This window comes from Acromyrmex echinatior, chromosome 11 (genome assembly GCF_024713525.1).
Source record: "Acromyrmex echinatior isolate Ae372 chromosome 11, ASM2471352v2, whole genome shotgun sequence".
Lineage (NCBI taxonomy): Eukaryota > Metazoa > Arthropoda > Insecta > Hymenoptera > Formicidae > Acromyrmex > Acromyrmex echinatior.
Window position 1 is genome coordinate 3,297,157 of NC_141862.1, and position 20,488 is coordinate 3,317,644.

Genomic DNA, 20,488 nt, shown 5'->3' on the forward strand with positions numbered 1-20,488 from the left:
AATAGCATTTTTTCTGTCATACAATGTCATTTTAGGTCAGGATGTGTATTAGCTATACATAGATATATTACACATATAATATACGTAGCTATACCATTTTTTGCTACGTTTAATAAAAAGATATAGAAGTTAATCATGTTAAAATATTAGTGGTGTATGTACTTAAATATAATACACATATAGGCAATATTATACAATATTGCATGTATATATACTATAATGTGTGAATATACTGTTACGTCCTACAGACGCCACGATTTTTTTCTTCGCCGCGATTATGGTTGACGTCTACGAGACCCGAGCGACGCCTTCTGATAACGGACTGACAGAATTAAAAAAAGGACCGGAAAAACAGGCGCCGCGAAAACTCGTAAATGTTAATCAACCTAGAAAGAATAATAACCTTAATGTAGGCCCGAAAAGAGACAAGATTGCAAAGACATTATAAATGTACCGAAATCACGCAATAGTAAAAATCTAGGCTTTATCATTCGAGACTGACTCACAACAATTTTATCTTAGAAAACAGGTGCCATGTCGCACTTAAAAAAATGTAAACGCATAGAATAACTTCCAACAGGAGCGTTATCTGAAACCAGACTCGCAACTGACAATGATAGCATGGTAATCATCTGCTTATCTAGCCATATTTTCCGCGAGAATAACAGAATTCGTCATCCGTCTCGGAGCAATCTTGGCTCTTTAAGGAAAACCATAAATCACTTTCTCTTCTTCTCAAAACTACTCTATGTACTTTAGATCAACCACGATAAAACATTATAAAAATCGTAAATCTCGCGTGACATTACAACTAACTTTAGCATCCTAGACAAAGGGCTCAACACCCTTTTTTAGGGGTATAAATAGAGGTCCCGCGGAAGCACAGAGCGTCAGTACCAAATTTTGAAGCACCCGGTTCACGTCAGTACCAAATTTTGAAGCACCCGGTTCACGTCAGTACGAAATCTTGAAGCACCTGGTTCACGTCAGTACCAAATTTTGAAGCATCCAGTTCACGTCAGTACCAAATTTTGAAGCACCCGGTTCACGTTAGTACAAAATTTTAAACCATTCAGTCCATGTCAGTGGAGTTCGCGCTTAGTTACTTATTGTCTCGCACAGTCCGAAAATCATTATAACCCGCGCTAATCACGCCAGTTCGCGATTCCGTCCGAGTGTGAACTTGTAATCAAATCGCAACTGAAGTTAGCCATACCCCACGGCCACTGTTCTTCAGAAGCTCTTCACTGACGACGGATCTCTTTGGTCACTCGCCTAGAACCTACCTGATATCTTGGGGACAGTTACTAAGTAAGTCATAATTATTTACAGTCCATCCCCGCATGGATTTTTCCCATGGAAAAACACATTCATTGTACACACACACACACACACGCGCGCGCGCGCGCGCGCATTCATCCATAAAAGTTATAGATAGTATATATTTTTTATGTAAAGAGAAGTTATAATGTACAAAACCCTTTGTTTATTATTTTATTAATAAATATAACTTAAGGTATTCCTCTGTCTTTTATTAACATCACCTCTCGCATTCACTTCCCTCGAATACCTAAGATCGCACGAGGTCCAGTCAAAGGGATTAAGTTCCTTGACCGAAAAAGTAGGACCGATGTTCGCTGTCCAGCGGAACAGGTGTCATAGGGTCCCTTCGGACGTTGACCCACATTCCGGGATTTAAAAGGTGCGTACGACTCACAGATGTGTCGCCTCCGCGCGTATACCAGTGAGATTGAGTCTGACCGTCCTTCCATACCTTCTCCATTCTCCCTCATTGTCTCCTTGACCAAATTTTCAAGGGTTTGGACGTAACAATACGTTGCAGATAGAAGTTACCAATGCTAAGCTATTTATGCATACCCTATAATATTAAAATTGTATATATATATATATATATATATATATATATATACATACATATATTGTATGTATATATATATATATATATATATATATAATGCATATATATGTATACATAAAATGAGGATTTATCAGAGGATAATATTCGTAATTTGATTATTTTTTTTAAGATGTTACGTCTGATCATCTGCGTTTGACTTTCGTTAGCTTTGATTTATATTAATTATATGTATATTCTGATATTGAAAATATAAAAGCATATATCACTAATATCTGTATATTTGACCATAAAAAACATATCTCTTTTTATTAAACGTAGAAAAAAGAGGACATCAGTACATCTTTTTGTTACACGTAACAAAATGAGATGAAGTAGCACACATGATGTGAATATGAATTAGAAATATATTTTATGTTTTGTAATGTGTGTACATCATAATGCACATAAAATATAATTCTAATATTCACTAATGTGTCTATATTATATCTGCATGAAAAGCTAAGTATAAGTAACTTCTATCTCTCTTTTATGGGCCTTCTACAATAAGCCATTAGTCAGCCATTAGTAGCCATTAGTAAATCAGAAGTCAGAAACTAAAAATTGACTAATCACAGTCGTCAATTTTTAGCATCTGACTTCTAATTTATGACTATCTAATTTATGGTTTATTATTGTAAAAGGCCCATTAAACATAATAAAAAGAGATGGAATAGCTACATATGTATGTGCAATGTATTTACGTACTGACAATACATGTTACATCCTAAGTTAAAATGGCATTGAGAATAAAGGAAAAAGTGCTATTACATTACACGTGTATACATGTATTTCAAGTACATGGTTGCATCCGAAGATATATCAAAGTCACAGTCAGAGTGTATTTAGTAAAAATATACTTATTGTAACTTGCTGTTAGTCAACGTACACATTGACCTATAAGTATTGTATATACATTTGCTAAAACACTTTGAATATGATATATTTATATACATTTCATAAACGTATAGCATCGTAAGAAAATTATGCATGTGACTATTGACTGTGTAATGTATGTTATATATATGTATAACATATAGGGTGTCCAAAAAGACCCCGGATTTAGGAGCTGAACGTAAAGTTAATTATAACTATAATCGTAAAGGAATGTGAATTGTATTAGGTGTTGGAATTAATTCGTAGCGTTTTACAAGTGATGGGAAGTACTTTCATTAATGTATTTTTTAATGCTCATGTGAAATAAATAACATTCTTTCATTAAAAACGCTACGAATTAATTCCAACACCTAATACTTGTATCGACATGCATAGTACGCCAAAATATAATGCGTTAACCTATGACTATGATTCACGTTCCACGATTGAATTACGGCCATTCTTATGCTATAAGGCTATTACATAACATTTTTAGAAAAAACGTTTCAGACAAAAGTTGTAAGGTTTCAAAGAAGCTGTTTACTGATATTCAGTTTTTTTTCTTCATTAGTTTCTTTGTTTCAGTCATGTGAAGCAATCAGCTTTTGATTCCATCATGACAATGCATCACATTTCTTTAATTGCAGATGCAAAATTCTACAAATTGGTTCTGTTTAATTGTATTTCACCAAATTTAATAATTGAATGCCTCTGCCAGTAAATTAAAAATAGTCAGTCCACGATGAACGCCTCTGACATTAGATCATAATTAGGCAAAGCGAAATTTATTGTTATAACATTTAACCATATCACTTGTATGATAAATAAAAGTGATATTTTCACGAATGACATAAATATGCTAACCTTTCTGGCTTTATAGGGTGCCTTCCAACAAGAAACATACATCACAATAACCAATTTTGACCTTATAGAGTGCCTTCCAACAAGAGACACAGTGTGACACGATGCATCATTACTTGTTCGCCAATACAAGGATGAGATACTGTATTGTACTGAGTGAGTCGATTGTTAGAAAGCATCCATAACCTTCTCTTATCAAAGACAGAAAATATTCTGCTACTATATTTTTTCTATTTTGTGGACACAAAGCACTATATAAATATATATATATATATATATATATATATATATATATATATATATGGGTGTATGTAGAACACTACTATACTATACTGAATTGACAGTACTATTGCGTGGCAACGATACTGTGAATGCGGATCATTACTGGTTACAGCTGATTGAATCGTATAACGCCGTTGTTTTCTACGCGTATAGCATATGTATGCATATATGTATATACATACATACATCCATACATACAAAAAATGCTATATTTTTTTCTATTTTGTGGACACAAAACACTATATAAATACGCGCGCTCGCGCGCACACGAACGCACCCACGCACGCACACAGAACTACTACACTACACTGAATTGATAGTACTGTTGCGCCGCAATGATATTGTGAACGCGGGACATACTGATTGACTCGTATAACGCCGTTGTTTTCTACACATACAGCGTCACGCAAAACGATATATGTATGCATATATATATATATATATATATAAATATGTATACATACAAAAAATTTTTATTTTTCACTCTAAGAAAAAAGATACATAATCGATATCATGGTCACATTATTTTTTCCTTAGCAACTAAGTACGAAAAGGCGTTCACCGTATCTAAATCCACGTTATTGTAAAAAAACTCTCTATTATCTTTGAAGTTCTATTATTGATACATCATTTAAGTGTATTCTCCAAGTTTATTCCACTAAAAAAAAATATAAATAGATGACCAGATATATGACGCGGTATAGTAAAATTTTATATTACATTCTGTGACACAAAAACGTGATCAGTAACTCTTTGAAACTGAATGTATCATAAAAATAATAAAGTAATATTTTAAAAGTACATTACATTTAGTAAAATGCATTAAGTTATTAATATGATGTTCAATCACCATTATTAAGAAAATACAATATTATGTAGGAAGGAAAATGTTTTCATGACAATTTGCTGAAAGGTATGGTCGCAGCATGTTTCTTATACTATGACTCTCTTGAGATACACATCCACGCGTCAGCGGTTCGGTCATCAAGCGTCGAGCGTGAAGGAAAAGTAGGCAGCATTTCAGAAATCGGCTCGAAATGCGCAACTAATTTCGAGCATATTGAAGTATACGTATATAATTTCTGAAATTTTATAAAAAGTATATTTGGAGTAATATGTTTATTAATAACGTTATTTATTAAATAAAAATTATGAAAAAAGAAAAAGCAGAATCGAACATAAGATCTTCAATATTCTGATCTTGCACCCAACGCCCGAGACCACGTTGAGTTCTTGCAGATCACCTCGACGAACGCGTATATAGTGCACGGAAAATCGTAAACTGTTGTATATCTCATTAATGTTTACGTTTTGAAATCATTTTTGCTTTTATACGTTAATGAGAAAGATATATGATTAACTTAATAAAAAAAAAATGAAAGAATTTTAATTCACAAATACGGTTGCCAGTTCTCCGTTTTTTTTTTGCCAGACATCGGTTACTTGGACTAATATTTAATATTTTATATTTAATATTTTAATATTTAATATTTAATCCATCAGATGACAAAAATTGGAGTTTTCACATCTGCTGGAGTATTGAATATTAGTCCAAGAAACCGAAAAAAAAAACGGAGAACTGGCAATCATGTTTATGATTTAAAATTCTTTCAGTTTCTGTTGTTTCGATAGAGCGAGACAGAAAAAAAATAAAAACGGATAGAAGCTCCGATTGTAATCGGTGAGTCTCCGTGCGGACACATCGAACTGGGCTCGTCTAGCAAAACAATGAGTCTTTCTCTGTCTTTCTCTCTGTGATCGCTTGTTTCTAGCGACCGAAAATATTTTCTCGGCGATCTCGGCCGCTTGGCGTGTATCATAAGGGGGAAAGAGACATTCTAGATAATACATAATTTTTATTAAATTATATTAACCCTTTGCCCTACGATTTAAGTTTCGATGGCGCGTGCCATAATTAACAGCCTGGAACGTGTTGTTTATGTTTGGCCCGATTTCTTTACCACGAGTCTCACATGATATTGTAAGTGAAAGAGTTAATCATATACCTTTCTCATTAATGTATAATAGCAAAAATGATTTCAAATCATTTTTGCTAGTGATAGTTAACAAGATACAGTTTACGATTTTCCGTACTTTATGTATCGCGTTCATAGAGGTGATCCATAAAAACTCAGCGTGGTCTTGGGCGTTAAGTGCGAGATCAGAATGTTGAGGATCCTATGTTCGATCCTGCTTTTTCCTTTTTTTCATAATTTTTTTAAAAAATAAATAACGTTATTAATGAACATATTACTTTAAATATGTTTTTATAAAATTATAGAAATTATATGTGTACTTCAGTGTGCTCGGAACTGATTACACATTTCGAAATGCTGCCTATTTTTCCTTTACAACCGCTCAACAGTCGACGGCTGAACCGCTGGATCGCGGACGTGCATCTCAGGAGCGTCACAGTATAAGAAATATGCTGCTATCATACCTTCTAACACGAAAATTAACATGACAACATTTTAGCATGAAAATTATCATGAAAGTATTTTCCTTCCTACATAATTGTTATTTTCTTAATAATAGTGATTGAACATCATATTAGTAAGTAAATACATTTTATTGAATATTATATATTTTTAAAATATTACTTTTTTATTTTTGTGATACATTCGGTTTTCTTTCAAACAGCTACTGACCACGCTTATGTACCACAAAATGTAATATCTTTTAATATAGAATACTGATAATATCAATCTAAGGCTAAAGAATAATCGGCTAAAGAAAAGTCGATACAGAATGAGATGCGTAATTTTAAACTGGAATGACTTAACTTCAATAATTCTGCGATGTCTTCTTTATTTAATATGTGAATAAAGAAGGCATATTGAATAAAGAAGACATCACATAAGACTAAGGAAAGTAAAAGATTGATAATTTGCTAGAAGGTAGCAGCATATTTCTTAGTGCAATTTTCCTGAGATACACATCCGCGCGTGATCCGGTATGGCTCAGCCGTCGAGCATTGAGCGGCGGCGGCGGGGGAAAAAAAAGCGACGCTTCAAAAGACCCAAAATTTAACATTTACTCCAATAATTATAGGAAGAATACTGAATCACTTCAATAGATAAATAAAAAATTATTTGTATATTGCATATAAAGGCACATATAAAGGCTTTTTGATTTGTTAATTATAAAATTATATTGACATCATCCTTATAATTATATTAATCATCGCACTTTTACGATTTGATTGATTATCAGAATTTTCATTCGGATGATAGTTATAAAAAAACATTTCACAGAAAGTACTGATCGACATCAATGTAACATTATTACAGAAACATGATTTCTTTTCGGATTTTTTCTAAAAATAAACAGATCTTACATATATTTTTACATATAAAAATATTGATTTTTTATCTATTCGATGTATACTACGTCGAATTATTTTTTGCTACAATTGTCAGTTTAAAACTTTTAGAAATACACATATAATTTCAATAACTAAATAAAAATATATTTAGCCTGTAATATATGTTTATTAACAATGTCACTTATTAAAAAAAAAATTATGAAAAAAGAAAAAAGGAATTGATCATGGGATCTCTAACATTCAGATCTTGCATCATACGCATGAAACCACGCCGAGGTCATGCAAATCACTTCGATGAACGTTGTATATAACGCTCATGAAAAATCATGGAAATATCAATATCTCGTAAATTATCGTGTTTTGAAATTATTTTTGTTATACATAAATTGGAGAGATATAGGATTAGCATAATTTATTAAAACTTATATGTTATCTATAATATTCCTTCTGCTCTTAATTATACATGTTGAGCGGCCAAAATTTCCCAGAAAACATTTTTGATCGCTAGAAACAAACGACCATAGAAAGAGAGAGAAAGAGAGAAAGAGAGACTCTGAAGGATAGACTCGCTGTTTCGTTCGACGAGCTCAGCTCGGCGTGCGGAGTCTCACCGATTACAATCGGAGTTTCTATCCTTTTTTGTTTTTTCTCTGTTTCTCTGTCGTACTTCTGTTTTAATAATTCGTTCTGCAATTCAAGAATGTGATTTCTATCGATTCTGGTTTGGCATCATCGCCGATGCAGCATGATTCGTTTTCTAAACAATAATCCTGATATATATTTCTATATATACAAAAATATATTATTATTATAGCGTTTCCAATCGATAATATATTACTGGTTTATACAATGATTCAATCCATTTCTGTAATTAAATAGTACTTCGAAAAGAGGAATGGCGCATCTTAAGTCAACATTTCGACATCCGATTCGAATAAAAAATGTGCTATATACAATAATTTCAGACCTTGCACGTTTAAAATAAATAGGCGATTTACAGAAAACCTCAAAGAACAATACTATGCAGAAACGAGTTATGAGCTTTAATAAGAGCATTCGAAAATTTTATTTATACGTCTGCTTGTCGTTTCGACATCCGAGCAGAATCGAAGCTCAATCGAACACATTTCGAGTTTCGAACCTTGATATATGTATGTGTAAATAATTCAGTAAATAAAGTTTAGATATGTGTTGTACACACACACACACATACACACACACGCGCGCGCGCGCGCGCGCGCGCGCACGCACGCACGCACGCACGCACGCGCATACATACGCACACGCGTGTGTATGTATGTCTATTATATATACATACATATATATATATATATATATATATTATATATATATATATATATGTTTGAGATCGGTAATTCGAAAGAAAAGCAAGAATTCTTTCAATCGACCGACAGTAATTGTTATTGAACGCACGCATAAAGTGAGCTCGTGATTTCATCTCGAGCGTGATCTTAATCCTCGTTAAAAATCAGCGATTTGGCGTTCTTTGTTCTTTTAAAACAATTCGGTACACGCAAACAGGCACGGACACTCGAAAGTTCTAGAACAATTCAATTCGCGCACGCGAGCGCCGCGCTCCGACGAATACGTCACGCGCTGTCACCAATCCCACGTACGGATTTTCTGTCGCGCATGACTGTTACGTTGAACGTCGTTAGAAAAGAATCCAAAGCGCCAATCAATTTTGTACACCTAATGCCACGTAATAATTACGATTATGGCAAAATTTTATTGGATTTTTCCCAAGAAGAAAGCTCAAGCCGAAAGCAATAAATGCTTCGATCTCGCCGTCTCCTCCTTCTTAGAGTCCTTAGAGTCAAAAAAGTTCTCAGAGTTCTTAGAGTCATAGTCTCGCTACTATATCGCTTCGTAAAACCGCCGTGCTAACCGCTTAGTGAAAACCGTTATAAAACGAATCTTTTCGAGAAGTGCCGAGAAAATCGCCGAGATTTTCCATCACCGCGATTCCAAATATAATTGGGAAAAGGTGACCGCATTTAATATTCTGTTAATCTAATATTCAATTAATTATATTTTCTGAATTTGTAACTGAGCATATTAAAGAAAATTCTTTTGTTAAATTACAAAGAAACGGAGTTCTCTTTACTGTCGCGTATCATATCAACCTTGTACCGTTCTCTCACTCGAATCTTTCCGCGCGGTGCATTCCCGCACAATATATATGTATGTTATTTTATATGTATGCATCAATAATTTACTAATTAAAATGTATGTAAAAGATAGAACAGTGCAATTAAAATAATTATCTTCATTTGTATTCATATGTAAATAATATGGTGCGTTTCTTGTTTAGGAAGAAATTATTTCAACAAAATTGAAATAACTAATATCATATTTATTCTATTATTATTTTTCCTCTCAAAAGAAAAAACTTTGACCAAGGCACGTTTATTGATATGAATCTCAGTAGGTCGATAATTCAGATCATTTCTATGGTTCAGCGACGCACTTTTCATGACAGCGCCGCTGTCGGAATATCGCGGAACTAAAATACTGCTTGGTTTCATGGCTTCACGTCAATTTCACTCGTAATATATAAATGAAATTTTCGGATATTTTTTTTTCTTATATTAAAATCCCTACCTGATTTCTAAAAGCATAGGATTGTTCGTTTAGGTTTTCCGCAATTCGCCAGCTTTTTTTTATGAATGTGCAAGATCTGAAACTCTTATATGCAGTACATATTGTGACGCGTTGACTACAGAAACCGATAACAAAACTGTAAGTCTTCAATTTTCTTTCGTTTTTCGAATTCAAATGTAGCTGGCGAATTGCGTTGTTGTCGATACTTTAATTGTGGAGGATTTTTCAATCCATAAACATAATTAAGAGAAAAGAGTCTTTAATAATTAATGATTAAACAGGCACTCCAGCATCCCCTTAAAGAAATTTCTAAGGACTCTATTTGATTGGTTGGTTACTGCTTTTGAAATGATTGGCTTATGTAATGTTCATTCTAAAGGATACATATTATTGGTTATGGATATTTAATATTGTTTAGGCTCACTGTTTTATATATATATATATATATGTATATATTTTATACATATATATATATATATATATATATATATATATATGCGTTGTTATTACTCGTTAGTGTCAGTCTACGTCATGATTCCGTTACGAACAATGACTCTGAATTTATACATATATAATTTCACTATATATTGTTAGCAGGGTCCTGACAGCTTATGTTAATCAATCCATGAATATAAGGTAATTTGATTACTTGATACATTTAATTCTTTTTCATCACAATTGTTACATAATTTTAATAAATTTAGTTCACAGACTATTTTTTACTATTTGATTTCTTTTGACTTAACGTGATTCTCGCCCTTGCGCATTGAGGATTTAGTTATATCATATAACATCATGACAATGTTCTTATGATGATGGGACAACACTTTAGTTGCTTATGATACAATTATGATATTAATTCCGTTTTTTTAAATTAACGGTTTTTTAATAAACGGTTAGATTATTAGATTAATTGTATCGTTAACGGTTAGGTTATTAGGTTAATTGTATTGTGAACTGAAGAAGATAATATAAATCAAAATGTTTTTATGTATAAGAAATGAGTAATATTTTGTATCTCAAACATGCATTTTTATTGTAATCTCACAACTTTTATGCTCGTTTTTGGTCGTTATCTTGTTGTTTTGCTTTGTCAAATAATCGTATTATATTATTGTTACTAAAATAAAGATTCTTAATATTGAATATATATTATATTAATATTACAATAATATAACATTCTGTTATATTATGTGTTATTTTCAAGTATTTATAGTACTTCGTATTTGCTGGCCAGATTCTTCCTATCATTTATGATCAAAAGCAATACGAAGACACTTCACGTTCCCATGTAATGAATTAATGTCAAATAATAAAACAGGAGTTTGTTTTTCTTTTAAATATAATTTCTGAAGAATTGTAACACTTTCACTGATTTATTCCCGCTCTTGACCACTATTGCTATCAAAGTCGATACCATAAGAATGAATGATTTATAAAGAACAATTTACACAATCCGACATGATCCGACGCAAAGATTGAGCTGAACTGAACTCGATAACAATCAAACAGGTTATGTGTACAGCCTTAATTTGCTTGATTGTGTCGTCGAGCTCAATCTTTGCGTCGAGTCACATCAGGTTGTGTATGTAACGCGTTTCTTATTCCAAGTAACTTTGAATTGAATAATTAACCGAATTAATAATAATAAATCGACAGAATCGTTCGTAAATTGTTCTTTATAAATCATTCTTATGGTATACTTTGGTAACAATAATAGTAAAGAGCGGGAATAAATCAGTGAAAGTGTTACAATTCCTTAGATATATATTATATTTAAAAGAAAAATTAACTCCTGTTTTATTACTCGATATTAATTCATTACACGTGAAGTGCCTTTGTATTGCTTTTCCACGGTCATAGAGTTTATCCGTCAAGTTATAACAATATAAAGACAACGAAGGTAAGTGAAGGAGAAAGAGAAAGAGAGAGAGAGAGAGAGAGAGAGAGAGAGAGAGAGAGAAAGAGAGTGCGTGCGTGCGTGCGTTAAGTAAAACAAAATAATCCTATGTCTTTATACAGCTGAACATGTGCCTCTCGTGATCAATCTCGTCGGACGGTGAGTGTGTCGCCCCTATTTACCTTCTGTAATTCACTACTTTTATCTTTTAATAACTTAAAAAGTAAGCATCGGAAATTTTCAAAAAGAAAAGATCGTCTCAGAATTCAGTCAAGAACGTCTTTGCAAGGACATGAGGTTTTGAGTCATTTTGTATAAAAAAGAGAAAATTTCAACATGAAATATAGAGATTACATATTTATATACAAGAGGAATCATAAGAACGAACGAGCTGCAGCAAAAGTGGGCTTTCTGGTACATGACATGTAACAACAAAGCATATATAACATATATTGACCACAGGTTACTACTAACTTAAGACTCGTGACTACACAGCCAAGAACTCTGCATTGACGATGCAGAGGTGGCGACAGAATCAGACGGCGGTTTGGCGAACCGGTAGCCACACACTTAAGCACGAGTCCATGTCCGTGTGCTCGCCTGCGGCGCGCCGAGAGTAAACGAAACAGCGAGCTCCTTCTCATACTAATCACTTGTTTTAAGCGACCGAAAATTTCTCGGCAATTTCGGCCGATCGGTGGCTTCAATGGATGACATTTTTAAATAACATATAAGTTTTAATAAATTGTAGTAATAGTGTACCCCTCCTATTAATCTAGAATAGTATATATTCTGTCAAAAAAGTACCGGGAATTGGTCAATAAAACACAAAATAGTTATTATTCATTCAAATTTATTGTATCGCCTTCAAAGTAGGCTCCTTTCGAAATAATACATTTATGCCAACGAATAATTCAATCATCAAAACATTTTTTAAACGCATTTTCCGGAATCGACTTCAGTTCTCGCCGCGAATTCTCTTTTATGTCTTCTATCGACTGAAAACGAGTGTCTCGAAGTGGTAATTTGAGTTTTGGAAAGAGAAAAAAGTCAGCCGGAGCCATATCTGGTGAATACGGTGGTTGTTCGATGATATTTGTTGAGTTTTTGGTCAGAAATTCGTTCACAATGATAGTCTTGTGAGATGGTGCGTTATCATGGTGCAAAATCCATGAGTTTGTTTTCCACAAATCTGGCCTTTTTCGACGAATTTGCTCTCTCAAACGCCGCATAACGCCCAGATAATATTCTTTATTTACCGTCTGACCTTCTGGCAAAAATTCCGAGTGCACAACACCACGACAATCAAAGAAAACAGTTAACATCACTTTGACTTTTGATCGACTTTGACGTGGTTTTTCACCACATCTCGACCGCTTTTCAATGCACTGTACCATTCATATGCACGTGTTTTTGATAAAGTCGATTCACCGTAAGCCTTCTGTAATATCTTTAGCGATTCGGCACACGAAATTCCATTTGCAATACAAAATTTGAGACCAATTCTTTGTTCGATTTTTTCATTCATTGTAAAAATCGCAAAACACACTTGAGATGAACTGATAAAATCGAGCACTATAATCACATTAAATGACAGATGGCACTCCAACTCCGCGTCAGTATAGAGGACAGTTATGCCAACTTAGCGACAAAAAGAATTTTGACAATTCCTTTAAGCGGGCTTTTTAAATGATCAATTCCCGGTACTTTTTTGACAGAATGTAAATCATGTTAAAACGCAACAATTTACGAAATATTTAATTGTTTATAATTTTTCATATGCGTTATATAGTATATCTCTCCTTCATAAACTCGAGTAGCAAGAATAATTCAGTAGAAGTAGAATTTTACTGGAAAAAAATTATAAACCAACATTTCTCTTCACGGAAGTCTCGAAAGCCTCAGAAAAGAAATGCGTGTGTTTGAGACTTGAGACTTGTGAAGAAAATAAGCGAAAAAAAATCGAATAATTGCAAGAAGCACGTTTTTCGCTTATAAAACGAAAGATATTGATTGTACGAAAAAAAATTCGGCATAAAAATGTAGATATTCGAAATATCTACAAAATGAAACGTGGAACATTAAAATCGATCTATTAGTTCAGTAGAAAAAAAAATAAAAAATACCGAAAAAAAACCTCGCCCTCTGTTCATTAAGATTTAAACGCAAAGCTTTGAAATTCTCATAAAATGTAGCCCTCGTAATGACGAACAAATCTAGCCCTGAACAAGCCTGAAATGTTCATTAGTTTTTGCAAAAAGTCATTTGTTCATTAAAAACCTGTCTGCGGAAAACTTAATTCCTTCATCTTTAAGCAGTCGCACAGCAATTTATAAGAGTGATTTTTCTTTTTCAAGAGTTGCACTTAATAACAAAACGATTGCAATTAACCTATTATAAAATGACTTTTAAAAGTGGGTATCTTTTTTCCGTATAAAAAAATGGAAATAATTTCGTTAATATGCATCATATCAAATAGCCATGTGAAGCATTCGAAACCTGACATTTTTCTACAAATTTAAAAAAAAAGGTTATCTTCCGATTATTAGGAACCGATTCTTTTCAAAAAATCACTGTAGCTGTAATTTTTAAGATTTAGAGTTCCGTCTGGCACCAATTTATCAAGGAAGAATTGATTTGCTGTTTAAAAAAGTAAAATGTGTCTCAAATTGTAAAATTTTCAGTTTAGAAAATTTTTTCTTTGTTGAATTTTTATTTTTTTAAGTTTGTTATTAAAATATCACGTTTATGGAACGCATGATTGATTAATAAATTTAAGTCATATTAACTATGTTTCTTTATTTCGCTATAGAAAGTGTCCAATTGGACAATTAAATGTACGGAATTATCAGTACAAAATTTTTTATGAATTTAATTGCTGATGCAAATATAACATATGTAAACAAATAATAAATAATTTGCCAAATTTTGCGAAACATTAGGTTTATGTTAAGCTACATATAATATGTGTTTGTATCTCGTCGAATTACTCCAGATTTTAAAAAATCAAGTTTCCACATCAATTTATTGCTGAGAAAATGTAAATTTAGCAAATTTTAACGCACGAAATCAAATATACGCCAATCATCGAGCGGACCGATTTTCCCCATTCGACTGCGTGCCGGCTTCCCTCACTTCGCCTGGCGTACTGCCTCGCTCGCGTTCTTCAATGGTTTTAAACAAACTTTTTCGGCAGCAAAAAATTCGAAAATTTTTCAACAGCAAATTCAATTCTTTCTTGGCAAATTAATGCCAAATGGAACTCTTAAAAACTAGAGTCACAGTGATTTTTTGAAAAAAAAATTGTTATCTCTGCTCCTAATAATCAGAGGGTAATCTTTTTTTTTAATTCCTAGAAAAATGATTAGATTTCGAATGCTTCACACGGCTCTTTAATATGATGCATATTAACCAAATTATTTCCATTTTTTATACAAAAAAAGATATCTACTTTTTAAAAGCGTTTTATAATAGTTTAACTGCAAAAAATCGTTTTATTATTAAGTGTACGTGATAGTGCAATTCTTGAAGAAGAAATATCACCTCCCCTGTAAATTGCAGTGCGACTGCTGAAAGATAAAGAAATTAAGTTTTCTGCAGACAGATTTTTAGTGAACAAATGGCTTTTTGCCAAAAACTAATGAACATTTCAGGCTTGTTTAGGGCTAGATTTGTTCATCATTACGAGAGCTACATTTTACGAGAATTTCAAAGTTTTGCGTTTAAATCTTAATGAACAGAGAGCGAATGAGAAAAAGGGCTTTTTCATCAAAAGGTGTTTTTTATTTTTGTTTCTACTGAACTAATAGATCGATTTTAATGTTCACGTTTCATTTTGTAGTTATTTCGAAACCTACATTTTTTTATACCGATTTTTTTCAATTAATCAACATTTCGTTTTACAAGCGAAAAATGTACTTTTTGTAACTATTCGATTTTTTTCGCATATTTTCTTCACAAGTTTCGAGTCTCGAACATACGCATTTCTTTTCTGATGGCCTTTCGAGACTTTCGTGGAAATAAATGCTGGTTTATATTTTTTTCAGATAAAATTCTACTTCTATTAAACTATTCTTGCTACTCGAGTTTATGAAGGGGAAATATATTATATAAAGCGCATGAAAAATCTTAAACAATTAAATATCTCGTAAATTGTTATGTTTTAACATGATTTATACTATTCTGGATTAAGAGGAGAGGTACATTATTACTATAATTTATTAAAACTTATATGTTATTTAGAATGCCCCCCCGCCTCTTATTGATGCTTAAGGCCATCGATCGGCCGAGATTGCCGAGAAAGCATTTTCGGTCGCTTGAAACAAGTGACTAGTGTGAAAAGGAGCTCGCTGTCTCGTTCACTCTCGGCGCACCGCAGGCGAATACATAGACATGGACTCGTGCTTGTTTGTGTGTTACAGCGCCGCACCACGATAAATGGCCGAATTGATAGGTGCAGAAAAGTAATGTTTTGATGACGAAATTTATGTTGCGTATTAATATTTCGTTATTATTTGCTTAATTTATTAAATATGAATTGTGTCATCGACTTATCAAAGTCGTAGATATCGATGAAAACTAAAGTTATCTTGGAATTTTATATGTAAAAGCGTATATTTTATTCAATCAATAACTGTCGGATCGTGTGTTTCTGCCCGATATAGGCTCACTTTACATGCCTTTTATGACCATTTACTGACTGTCAAGAAAGGAAAGGACAGTTTTCATTTTCGATTTTTATAAGTGTTTTAAAGTGATCATTTTGTTTCATCCAAATTGCCTTTATTTAAAAATGGCACGCAACATAAATTAACGTGTTATTCCTCTTCTGACATCACGATTCCAACATGGCCGCCGCGACTAGTCAGGAGCCTTAAGTTTCGCGAACACATGTTGGGAATGAATAAGTTCTCGCTGATTTTCCGTGAAAAGTAATGCTTTAAAAAAAGTAAAAAACATGTCACTGAAAGTATTGTCCATCGCTAACCATTACTTTTTCCCATCTTTCTAGCAGCATTTGAATTCCACGTCGGAAAAACGACACGTCTTTTGAGGCTATCCAAGAGTCGATACATTTTTGAGAATCATCATCAGAAAATGGAAATGCTGCTCAGCCAGCCCATGTGCCATCGATCGGAACAGGTGATAATCGGAAGGGGCAATGTCTGGCGAATTCGGCGGGTGGGGTAGAACTTCTCATTTAAACGTTTCCAAGTAGGTTTTCACCGGTTGTGCAACATGTGGATGAACGTTGTCATGTTGCAAAATCACTTTGTCGTGTCTCTATTCGTATAGTGGCCGTTTTTTTCTTCAATGCTCGGCTCAAACGCATCAATTGTAGTCGATAGCGAGCTCCCGTGATGGTTTCGTTCGGTTTGAGCAGTTCATAATAAACTACACCCAGCTGATCTTACCAAATACAGAGCAGAAGCTTCGAATCATGGATATATGGCTTTGCCGACGATGTTGATGCATGACCGGGCTTACCCCACGATCTTCTACGCTATTAGAATTATCGTAGTATATCCACTTTTCATCACCAGTCATACAATGCAAAAACTCTTTCCTTTTCTTCCATTGAAGCAGCTGTTCACACGTGAAAAGACGCCTCTCGGCTTCAACTCGTACGGCACCCAATATCCTTGCTTTTGAATCATTCCTAATATAATAATTTCAAACGTTTCGAAACTGTTGTGTGATCAACTCCTAATGATTCTGCAAGTTCAGCTAGCTTCTGATATGAGTCTTCATGCAGTAATGCCTTCAATTCTTCGTCTTCAAACTTTTTCGGTGCGCCAGAGCGTTCTTTATCTTCAACATCAAAATCATTATTTTTGAAGCGTCTAAACCAATTTTTGCATGTTGTTTCCGACAAAGCATGGTCGCCGTAAGTCTTAAGAATTCTATGTGCTTCAGCTGCAGATTTTTTAAAAATAAAGTAGTGCAGTAAAATTTCCCGCAAATACTTTTTTGTTGGCACGAAACTCGACATATTTAACACTATGAAACAAAAAGTTGTTTCGGCGAGATGACATACACTGAATTTCAAGCTTGCTTATCGTAGTTCCTTATCGATGCGTTCCCATCTTCAACTACACGCACGCAGTTCTGTTAACCCCATCTGTTGGAAAATAGCGAGAACTTATTCAAGGTCCCAAACTAATGCATCATTATCAGTGTATATGAATCAGATGTAAATAAATCGCAGAAAGAGCAAAATCAATTCTACCACAAAAATATCAAACTGCAGATACAACTTGATTCAATATCAGAAAGGGACGCAAAATCCTACTTGTGATTTTAATGCAAGAATTGGCAATGATGTCATTGCCAAACAAATGGTCGACTTCTGCATACAAAATGAGCTACATATTAATAACATCTACTATCTCCACAAATCTCAACACAAAATTACGTTCAAAAATACAAGGGGACAAATTAAATCAACAATCGACTACGTACTGGCGAATCGATTTATTCATCTATCTAAGGTGTTAAATATCAAAGTCCTAAGACCGCGAATATTGAAACAGATCACTTAATCCAGCCAAAATATTGTATATGGTTTAGCATGATGACAATGAAGGAAATAACTAGAAATAATTGAGAAGCTGAATGTAGAATCTGTCTCAGACAACATAACAAAACAGCTATAACAACGACAGCTCACACAAAAAAAATAGTCGAAAACAGCATTAATATAAACGAGATCGAGACAGCATGGAATAGACTACGAGGTGTAGTAATGTAATAACCGCAGCGGGGGAAGGACTGGGAAAACGGAGAATTAATTTAAACCTATAGACAAAACAGCAAACCTTGTTTAAAAGAAGATAAAAAGAAGATAAAAAACTAGCCAAAGAAAAAAAGAAAGTTTACCTGTGTTGTAGAACTCAGATATAACGTGACCAATACACAGGCTAAAGAAATAAAGCGAACGAAGAAATCAAAACGACCAAAAAAAAATCTTCTGGGAAAAATTCTCAAAGGATATAGAATAATCTATACGGAGATCAGAAGAGAGTTTGGAATATGCTAAGGAACCATAAAAAATCAACCAATGAATACATCCAAGTAGCAGCAATCGAAAGATTGGAAAGAGACACATCGGAAGGTTGGAAAAAGGCAATTTTAGGACCTATATAGCAGAATACAGGATGATCAGACGATACAAAAATCACAAAAATCGAAAATCTATTCTACGCAATGGACAGTCACAAAGGAAAAATTGAAATGTCACAGAAACTGTGATCTGAATGAGATCACCAACGAAATGATTAAATATGGGGAAAAGGCATTACATGAGGAATTAAAGACTTTCTTCAACAACATCATGCTTCAAAGTATCAAATCAATAGAAGAACAGCATAACGATACCTATATTTAAGAGAGGAACAAAGACAGATTCGAAAAACTACCGCGAGATAAGTCTGAGCTCAATCATGATACTATTCATTAAAATCATTGCAAAAGAGATATCGGAAACTGGAATCAACGAAGAATAACAGGATTTCAGAAGAAATAGATCAATGATAGATTCAATATTTATAATTAGACAAATTGCTGAAAGAACCATCGAATATAACAAAATCGTCTTTATGTGCTTCGTAGATTTGACTCAAATGTTCGATAGAGTACAACTCAGACGTAATAAAATTGTTTAAAAAACGGAAGGTAAATCCGGGATAATCACAATCATCAGGGAGATAAACACGAACAATAACATATATATAAGGACAGATAAAAAGCTGACGTCAAAAGCCCTGTAACTAGTGGTATAAGGCAAGGTGATAGCCCTCCCATTCTCTTCAACCTGATAATGGATGAAATAATTGAGAAGGTAAAAACCGTAGGAAGAGGATACAAAATAGGAAACAAAGAAATAAAAATAATAGCGTACGCTGATGACGTAGTTTTCTCTGTTATAAATTCTTACAACAAAAATTTTTGTGAAATTCTTCAAGAAAATTTTCACGTACGAATTTTGGACAGGAACATACAAAGTATAAGAATATATCGCATAAGATACCTGTAAGTAAGTAAAAAATCTTGCACTCATGTTATATGAATCTTATAAGTATGTTACATGACTCTTATAAGCATGTTACATGAACCTTGTGTGCAGGCAACGAATCTTGCAAGAATATAACTGGAGTATCATTATGAAAATATTACAAAAATGCTATTGGAATTTTGTGTGATTTATTGTTCGTATCCTAGTAAATAAAATGGAATGGGACAAGCAAGGAGTCGAATGGAATTTAAAAGAATTCATTTTGGCTAAAAATGAATTCCTTTTTACACAAACTGAATAACGACTTCTTAACTAAATCAAACTTAATTTGGGAAAGGAGCATAAAAAACCTACGCCAGTTATTATAGCAAAATTATAATTTATCAATTCACTAAGACAGTGATAGTATACCTATATTTCAATCTTTTATTCCACGATCTTCAGTAGTCTAATAATTTTTTTAATTTTTTTTAATTCTTTTTTATTTCATATATTCAATCCAATTTTTGTTTATTCAATAATCCCATTTTGTTTACTGAAATGATCGATACTTTTATTACTTTGGAGCGATCAGTAGATATACTAGGCGGGTTCTAAGCCATGGGGCTAGAGGGGAATGCGGGGTGCGGGGAAGTACTTGTAGGCGCGGGGAATACCTAACGCGGGGGAAAGAGGGTGAAAGGTCTAATC

General features: G+C 33.4%; 1 protein-coding gene and 1 long non-coding RNA gene across 4 annotated transcripts in view; one reads left to right on the top strand and one right to left on the bottom strand.

The window, feature by feature from the left end:
• LOC105152678 (pancreatic triacylglycerol lipase) overlaps positions 1 to 20,488 on the bottom strand; it is a 108,016-nt gene that overhangs the window by 28,698 nt on the left and 58,830 nt on the right. The gene's annotated exons all lie outside the window — the stretch shown is intronic.
• On the top strand, positions 10,493 to 19,922 carry LOC147908044 (uncharacterized). The gene is made up of 3 exons (XR_015546691.1): positions 10,493 to 11,787; positions 11,907 to 11,943; positions 16,799 to 19,922. It is a non-coding gene; the product is annotated as an uncharacterized LOC147908044 (long non-coding RNA).